The 7,922-nt window shown below is 41.7% G+C and overlaps 1 long non-coding RNA gene across 1 annotated transcript; it reads left to right on the forward strand.

Moving 5' to 3' along the window:
- The first annotated feature begins 445 nt into the window (after window positions 1–445).
- On the forward strand, window positions 446–7,665 carry LOC125940590 (uncharacterized). The gene is made up of 3 exons (XR_007463775.1): window positions 446–733; window positions 2,070–2,247; window positions 7,556–7,665. It is a non-coding gene; the product is annotated as an uncharacterized LOC125940590 (long non-coding RNA).
- The last annotated feature ends 257 nt before the right edge of the window (window positions 7,666–7,922 follow it).

Consider the following 7,922-nt stretch of genomic DNA (forward strand, 5'->3'; position numbering starts at 1 on the left):
TGAGTACGTAGAAAAATAGACCACACTCGGGCGTCTGCACGGGTTTCGAGCCGCGAGCGCTGGCAGCTCCACTAACCGCGGTGGTAAGCGCAAGTGACGCCTTGAAAATTGTCTGTCTTCATGAGTCAGACGCCCCAGTCTTGCTCCACGTTTCAAGGCATCGCATTTGAAGCGAAGAAAGACGCGCGCAGTAGCAGAACACCACCACCCGCATACGGGCCTCCAAGCCAGTGACGGCAGGCGCCACTAAAAGTTAGCACCTACCAAACAATCACGAATGTTCCGGCAACCTTGTGGACCTTTTCCACCCCATAAGGCACCGCGCACGGGGCCCTTGAGAGAGGGAGGGGTGGCTTCAGAGGAGGTTGGCTTGCCGAGGCTAGCGGAATCACGTGACGCTCCCTCCTAGTATTTTTTACCTCCATGATCTGAAACCACGCCGGCGGTTCTTTATTCCATGACGGCGGCAAGCCTGCGACCGTCGAAACGCGAGTGGGATTTTTCTCTTGCGTCCGTTGCGCCTGTGATACCCGACAACTGTAGCAGCATGTCATCTGATCCGACTTCAACTGAAGGCTCGCCGACTGATGCGGAAGCAGTTTACCTCGTTTCGCACGGGCCACCAAAGAAAATTGTGAAGTTCACAGGCGCCCGGAAGCTCGCCGACCTTCACGAAAGTGTGCGGATGGGTGGGTTCGCGCACCTGATGGCATGCAACGATCTCCTAATACAGGTGAGCATGAAGGTTCTGCGTGTTATGGAGTGTAAAGATGATTTGGTCACTGTTTGGTTCGTATGGGCAAAATAGCAACAGTATGCGTAGCGGAAATGTCGAGCACGAGTAGTAACTGTTGAGTTGTTTCACGTTTACCTGACAGTGCGAGTGTTACGAAATTGCCCTATGTCACTTCACTGCGCTGCCAATTACAAATATTTTCGGCTCGTCGCTGACATTGACACGTGAAGCACATACTTGCCCTTAGGAACGCATCGTTGCTCAACTTAAGTTTTTGCCTAGGGGAGAACTGGAAAGGAAACTAAACGTTTTCGGGACTTCCGTCTTCTGAAAACTTTTGGGGTTGGTTTACTACTGATTTGAGCTCAGGTGTGCAATCGCTACCCTATTACATGGGGAAAGGTGAAGTACTAACAGCTTCAAACAATGTAATGGTGCTTTAGTTTGTGTAACCGGTCGCAGTATGCCATAATCTGCAAATTTCTGTAGCATTTAACCAATAAACAGACAAGACGAGGAAAACAGGAGTGTTGTCTGCCTTGTCATTTGTTTGCTGCAGTAATCCTGCAGTAATAAAGTTAAATTCAACCAACCCAGGAAAAACATTCATTGACATTTTCAGCAACAGGACTATGAAAACGTTGTGCAATCAACTATATGGTTCCATCTTTGGGAAATCATCTATTCCTATATACTGATTGTTGCTGGCATTGCTAAATAAGCTCAAACTTGTTTGCCCAGTGTGTCCTGCACTTAGCTCACATATGGGCCGCAGGATTAGTGTTGTGCTGTGCTGTGCTGTTATGGCTTTAAATAACAAACCTATTTGGGACACTATAGCAACCATAGAAAAAGGCTAAAAATTAATCAATGCCTGTTCAGTGTCCACTGGTTCAAACCTATTGATAAACCACTGGTGTATGCTTTCAGGTCAAAAATCGGTTCCCGTGCTATGTCAACATGAATGAAAGCACAGCAGTACATGATGGAGCGTTCATTAACTTATTCGTCTCCCAAAGCCACTCTGAAGCATCAGAGGCACCAAAACAGCTGTATGCTTATCCGTATGTCTTATCCAATCTGTACTCGTTAGTTAACTCTGTATGACTAAAGTCTGTCATATGCTGGAAGGATAAAATAACGGTATTTGAGCAATACTTTAAAGGGGTCCTGAAACACTTTTCTAAGCAATCATAGAATATCATCACTATTAAATTACGTCACCTCAAAAATTTCCTCCCACAAAAGTTTTCGAATCCTTCAAGGACAAGTGAAGTTAGACATAATTATCGCACCGATAAGTGTTTTTTTTGTCTCCTTTCATTTCCACTAGCATGCTGGAAGCTGCACAGGGGAGTTGGCAAGGGGGCACAAGGAAGCAATGCCCCGTTGCTGTCCGTAGGGTGAACGCAAGGCGGCTCGTGGCGGCCGCAATTTCTACGCTGCGCTTTTCATCTCTGAAGCCATGCGCAGCAGCGTGCTGTCGTCATGTTCAGAAAAGCAGTGCAAAGGTGAAATGGCTGTTTTGTCTTTTTGAGGTCAAATACATATATATATTTTTTGTTTATGTAACTCAAATGAGCAATAATGGTAATAATGAGAATGTTCTTGCGATCACGAAATCAGCCAATAGCTGTTGTGGGTCTAGCTGCTTGCGATGACACTGCATAACAACTATGCTTAAGTGAGAGCAAGCAATTTTTAACTGCTTTTGCACGAGATTGTGAATTCTCTGCTGCATGTCGTGTAATATTTTGTTCACACTCCCACAGGAGCCTCGTTAACAGAGTGGCAATGCTTTTTTACTATGCACAAAGTGTTTCAGGGCCGAATTAAAGCTTTGTTACTAATGAAAAGGCATTGATAGGTTTAGATAGAAAGACAATGAGGTTAGCCAGTGTAGACTGGCTGCACTTGGGCTCGAAAAGTGCAATGTGCTCAGTGCCTTCTGGGCTGAGAATGCTCTCGACCAGTGTCTAGAGCATTCGGGTATTTTGAAAATTGTGGGTACAGCTGTTAAGGGGGGGGGGGGGTTAGACGTTGTTAGGCCCAAACCGTAAATTTCTGATTTTGCGTTGTACTTATAGCACATGTTTATAGCTTTCAAAAAATATAAAACACTTGGCTATATGCGTCTTCTAAACCACTTATTTAATTCATTATATTTGTAGCGTCGACTGTAACGTGGGCATGACCTGTCGTCGAGACTTAAGATGATATGAAGTTTCCATCGTATAAAAACGTCTTGCATTAGACAGTATTTTTGCTTTTGGTTTGTGACTTTTTTTCTTTTTGTAATGTATTTTACAGCCCTTAGGGAGCTCTTTGTAGCTCTCATGCGTTCCTCTTGCTTTTGTTTATGTTGGTGTGTGCTTTTCGGAGGGCACGTCACATCTGTGAAGGACCTATTTCATGCCTTTTAGTGTTGCTGATGAGGAAAACACATACATTGATACGAAATTGAAAGTTTTATTGCAACCGCTGCCGTGAAAGCGTACTAAAGCATCTGGAGGTCACTCCTGTACATTTTTGTTTTTCCATGTGGATGCTATCAACAGACTCATGGCGGGTAAAAAAGCAATTTCAAGCTAAAGCTGAAGCATAACAGCACTGAAAGGACTGCAGAAAGAGAGGGAAATACTGTAAAGTTTAGTATGAAGATGACTAATCGTTGGATCTATTGATTAAGCAAGCAATTTGACACATCTATTCGCACATTTCTCAGAAGGCGATGTGTCGACTTAGTCCCTTTTTCTAAAAAAACAGCTGGGCGTACGTGAACTAAATTTTGTGTACATGTCAGCTAGTGCCTCGTACAACTTTGCAACTGGAAGGAATATCTGCATGCTCATGGAAATTTAGAAAACAAATAAAATGCATGTCATATAGTGGCAATTAGTGACATGCTGTACACTCACGATAATTTATCAACAACTAGCTTAATCAGCTGCCCTCCTAATTTCTTATAGAAGATGCTTCTTCAAATTGGTATTCATGGCTAATTTTCCCTTGTGTGCATTTCTTAGTAGTAAACTCATTTGAAGTAATAATTAAATTCTTTTATAATCTGTTTTGGTGAAAGTATTGTTAGAGTGTGAACTCTGGTCATCATCATCAGTTTATCTTGGCTATTGCAGGTCCAAAGGATATACTGTTACCCCTCTCCTGTGTCAAACCCATCCGATAAATTTTATAACCTCTGTCTCGTCATGCACCTAATGCTTTCATAGTGCAGTTAACCGAACAAAGTCTCTCATCTGATGAATCACAGTTCACCTGCTGGATATTTCATGGAAATGGTTGCACTACAGTGCTGTTGCATATTTTTTTTTTGTATATTGTTTTATGTAGAAGGTTTATGCACACTTGTAAACATCAGGTACCCGAATAAGCTGTACAACTTTGCTGCAAGGTGCCTTGGTAAACCAGTACCCAGCCCTGAGGAACAGATTGGACTCTGGCTATGTAAGAGCATTTCCTTGTAAATTTCCTTCATTTTGATTTCTTTGGCACATTTAAAGGTTGAAATATGCGGTCAAAGTCTTTCTTAGCACTTCGTAATGTTTATGGCCATTGTTTCTCGCAACTGTTCTCGTCTGTGTGCTTGTCATTGAGTAGACATGCTGTGATCTATAAGCTTTGCAGCTTGACTAAATTTGAAGATGCCAACAGCAGCTCTGCATCTGAGGTGCAATACGGCCACCGTCTGTAAAATTAATTGCATGCTCAGCTAAATATACAATTGGTTGAACAATATATTTTGTACCTGTAGTCATTTATGCATAAAAATTTTGACCAAACTAATACAGAAAGAAATTACTCAACTGCTGTGTTGAAAGGTGTGCTAAGATAGCTCGACTGGTACATTTTAGAACATGAAGGAAACAGTGCAAAAAACAAGTTAAGATTAGGGCAACTCTGTTTTTACTGTGTACTGTTTCAATTTATTACACAACCTGAAAACCGGAAGCCACTGAACTGGTATTTATGTAAAGTCAGTTGCTTTCACTTCATTCTAGTTCCCCTGGCACATGCACCTGAAAAACAAGTACAAAATCTTAAAGCTTAAATCTCCTAATTTATCTAAATTGCACTGTTGTTCCCACTTGCTGCTACATAACTGTCAACTGCATCAGAGCTGCTCTTGCAAAATCGTGTGTACTAGGTATCCTGAAACTGATAATTGCTGTACCAATGTTAGCTTCAGCTAATGGTAAACACACCATAATAAATAAGACGAATAATGCAAAACAACAGTATCTGAAAAAGCATACCACCATGTTTGACAAGTAGTCAGAAAGTGTTGCTATGTATCATTGCTGTTAATTGTTCTTTTTCGCATTAGAACACCTTTAGATTAATAACAGTGCATCTACTTCTGTAACAATTTTTACTTCTTGTCGTGAAGTAATGCATCTAAAATAATAAATTTCACAATCAGTTATTTCTGTAACTACGATGACTAGCCTGATCTCACTTAAATGTTCATGCTACAGGTTGAATTTTTTTTTCGGCTGAGTTTGCTTTGTATATACAGAAAATTTGTTTAAATTTGGAGGACACACACAGTCCTGACTGAAAGGAATAAAGTGATGTTGGTCACAAGCTGTTTTTCAGCATTAATTAAGGAAGCCACAATGCTATTTGAATATAAAACTTATTCCCAGTGAATAGCTTCTGTTGACTGCCAAGGAACCGTGGAGTTCAGTACAGCAGCAGTATGGTAGCAATGTAAGATCTGCCCACAATTGATTGTTTACATGGCGTTGAATTGAAACGTGCTACTGAGTCACGAGAAAGCACAGCAGAAAGGAAACAGATGATACCATTTTTTTATTGTAGCTCGTTCATGCATTTCACTTCGAAATGTATAATGAACTAGCCCCAAATTCAGGTGGAAACAGCGCTAAGGATACAAAGTGAAAGCACATTGAGAAAATTACACGTTGCACTGAGTATTTTTTCTATGCGTCCTCACATAATCCAAGTGTGTCCACCTGAATAGGAGTAACAAACTAGCAGATATGTTCACATTAGCTTGGCCCGTCCTTAAGCTTTCTGAAGTTAGCATTACATAATTCTAAGGAAACTATAACTTGAATCAGTGCCTGTATAGTATGTTTTTCAAATACGTAGTTATTGCTAGTTGTTCTTAAACAAACAAAAAAGTACAATGTAATATAATGAGCAAGGTTTTCATGTTTGGTCCAACCATTGAAAGGCCAAGTGAACCACAGCGGAAATTAAATGTGGTTTTATTGAACTGTAGAAGTCATAAAAAATATAAAAAAGATAACTTGCCACTGGTGGGAGCAAAACCCACATCTTGCAAATATAGCATGCAATAGTCTACTCATTGAGCCGTGGTAGTAGCTGTCCTCTCATTCACATTCTTGGGGATTTGTGTATGTGTACTAAATGTGGCCCAGCACCAAACTCATAATCATGGCAGAAGATGTGGCACATACTTTTACCTGCAACCATCACAAAGGGGATGACCCTTAGGAGCAGGCAGCAGGCCTATAAGTATTTGCATTCATAACAGCATTGGTGCCTTCAGGTAGCATACAGTGCCATCTGCCTGCTCTTAAATGTCATGTACCACATGACGCCTACGGTTCAACGAACATGCTGCAGCGTCAGCCATGGCCTTGAGTGGTGCTAACAGTTCCAGGGCCATATCTAATAAACATAACAAATGCGGAATGAGGTGAATGGGAGAATAACCTCCATCGTGCTTAACTGATACAGGCTCACATGTGTAATGCATATGACGTGGGTTTGCCCCCACTGGTGGCAAGTTGTTTTTTGCCTACTTTCTTTTCCAATGTTTAGTTATTTTACATTTCAATAAAATCACATTTAATTTACCCTGTACTTTCCGTGGCCTAATTATCTGTTGGCTGCATACAGTCTTGATTAACAGAAATCTGGCCCATTTGTTCCACCTATTCATGTTTGACCAACTTGCAGTACACTTCCATAAGCATCACCCATTAAATACCCGAACACATCTTGCGAATATCCTTTTTTGTAGATAGCTATATGCAGTTAGCTGCTTATAGCTGTATATACCGACACAGGGGACCCTGATCATGAGAAGAAATTTACAGAAGAAAAAATTGTGTTGGAGTGCATATGGCAGGCATTGTCAAATGCTGACTGGGAGCTTACCACTGCCGTTGAAAAGTGTACAATCATTGCATTCTACCAGTGCTAACATATGGGCCAGAAACTTGAAGGTTAACAAAGCTCGAGAACAAGTTAAGGACCACACAAAGAGCGATGGAACGAAAAATGTTAGGCCTAACGTATCAGAGAGCAAACGGGGATAGCCGATATTCTAGTTGACATTAAGAGGAAGAAATGGAGCTGGGCAGGCAATGTAATGCGTAGGATGGATAACCGGTGGACCATTAGAGTTACAGAATGCATACCAAGAGAAAGGAAACGCAGTCGAGGGTGGCAGAAAACTAGGTGGGGTGATAAAGTTTGGAAATATGCAGGCGAAGGTTGGAATCAGCTAGCGCAAGACAGGGGTAATTGGAGATCGGAGGGAGAGGCCTTCGTCCTGCATTGGGGGGGGGGGGGGGGATTTATGTAGACTGATGATGATGATATGCAGTTACTATTTATTCACTAGTCATTGAGCATTGAATTGTGCCACCGAAATTCCCTAAGTGGACTGCTGTATGATTGTATGAATCTTATAAGCTGTTGCTGCTGGCAGTTTTATACTTGCTAGTTTACTTAATAATTACAAGCAGCGAAATTGGTCAGCAGCTGCAGCCCTTTCACTGCTGTAATTTTTCTCTTCAGATGCAAAAGGCATGAGCGCCATCATGGTTCTACCATTTCTTGTCAATGAGCGAGGGGACGACATGTTCACAAAAATGGTTAGTACTTTGAGCTGCTTACACGACCAAGTACACAGTGTCAGTATGAGTCAATTGTGAATATGTACAGGGCCCGGAATATTTCGCTGCACCTGTTCAAAGAAAGGTTTTGCACCCACCGCTACACCGTTCTTGCTCAAGTTTTGCGAAATGATTGCATTTTGGGGGCTGCTTCGTTTAGTATGACATTTACTACAGTTAATTGCATGGTATTAAGAAAAAAGTGCAAATTTGCATTCGCTTGTGGGGATGCGAGCTGCTGCAGCGATGGCGCTACCATAAACATGTGT

This window comes from Dermacentor silvarum, chromosome 10, assembly GCF_013339745.2.
Source record: "Dermacentor silvarum isolate Dsil-2018 chromosome 10, BIME_Dsil_1.4, whole genome shotgun sequence".
In the NCBI taxonomy this organism is placed as follows: domain Eukaryota; kingdom Metazoa; phylum Arthropoda; class Arachnida; order Ixodida; family Ixodidae; genus Dermacentor; species Dermacentor silvarum.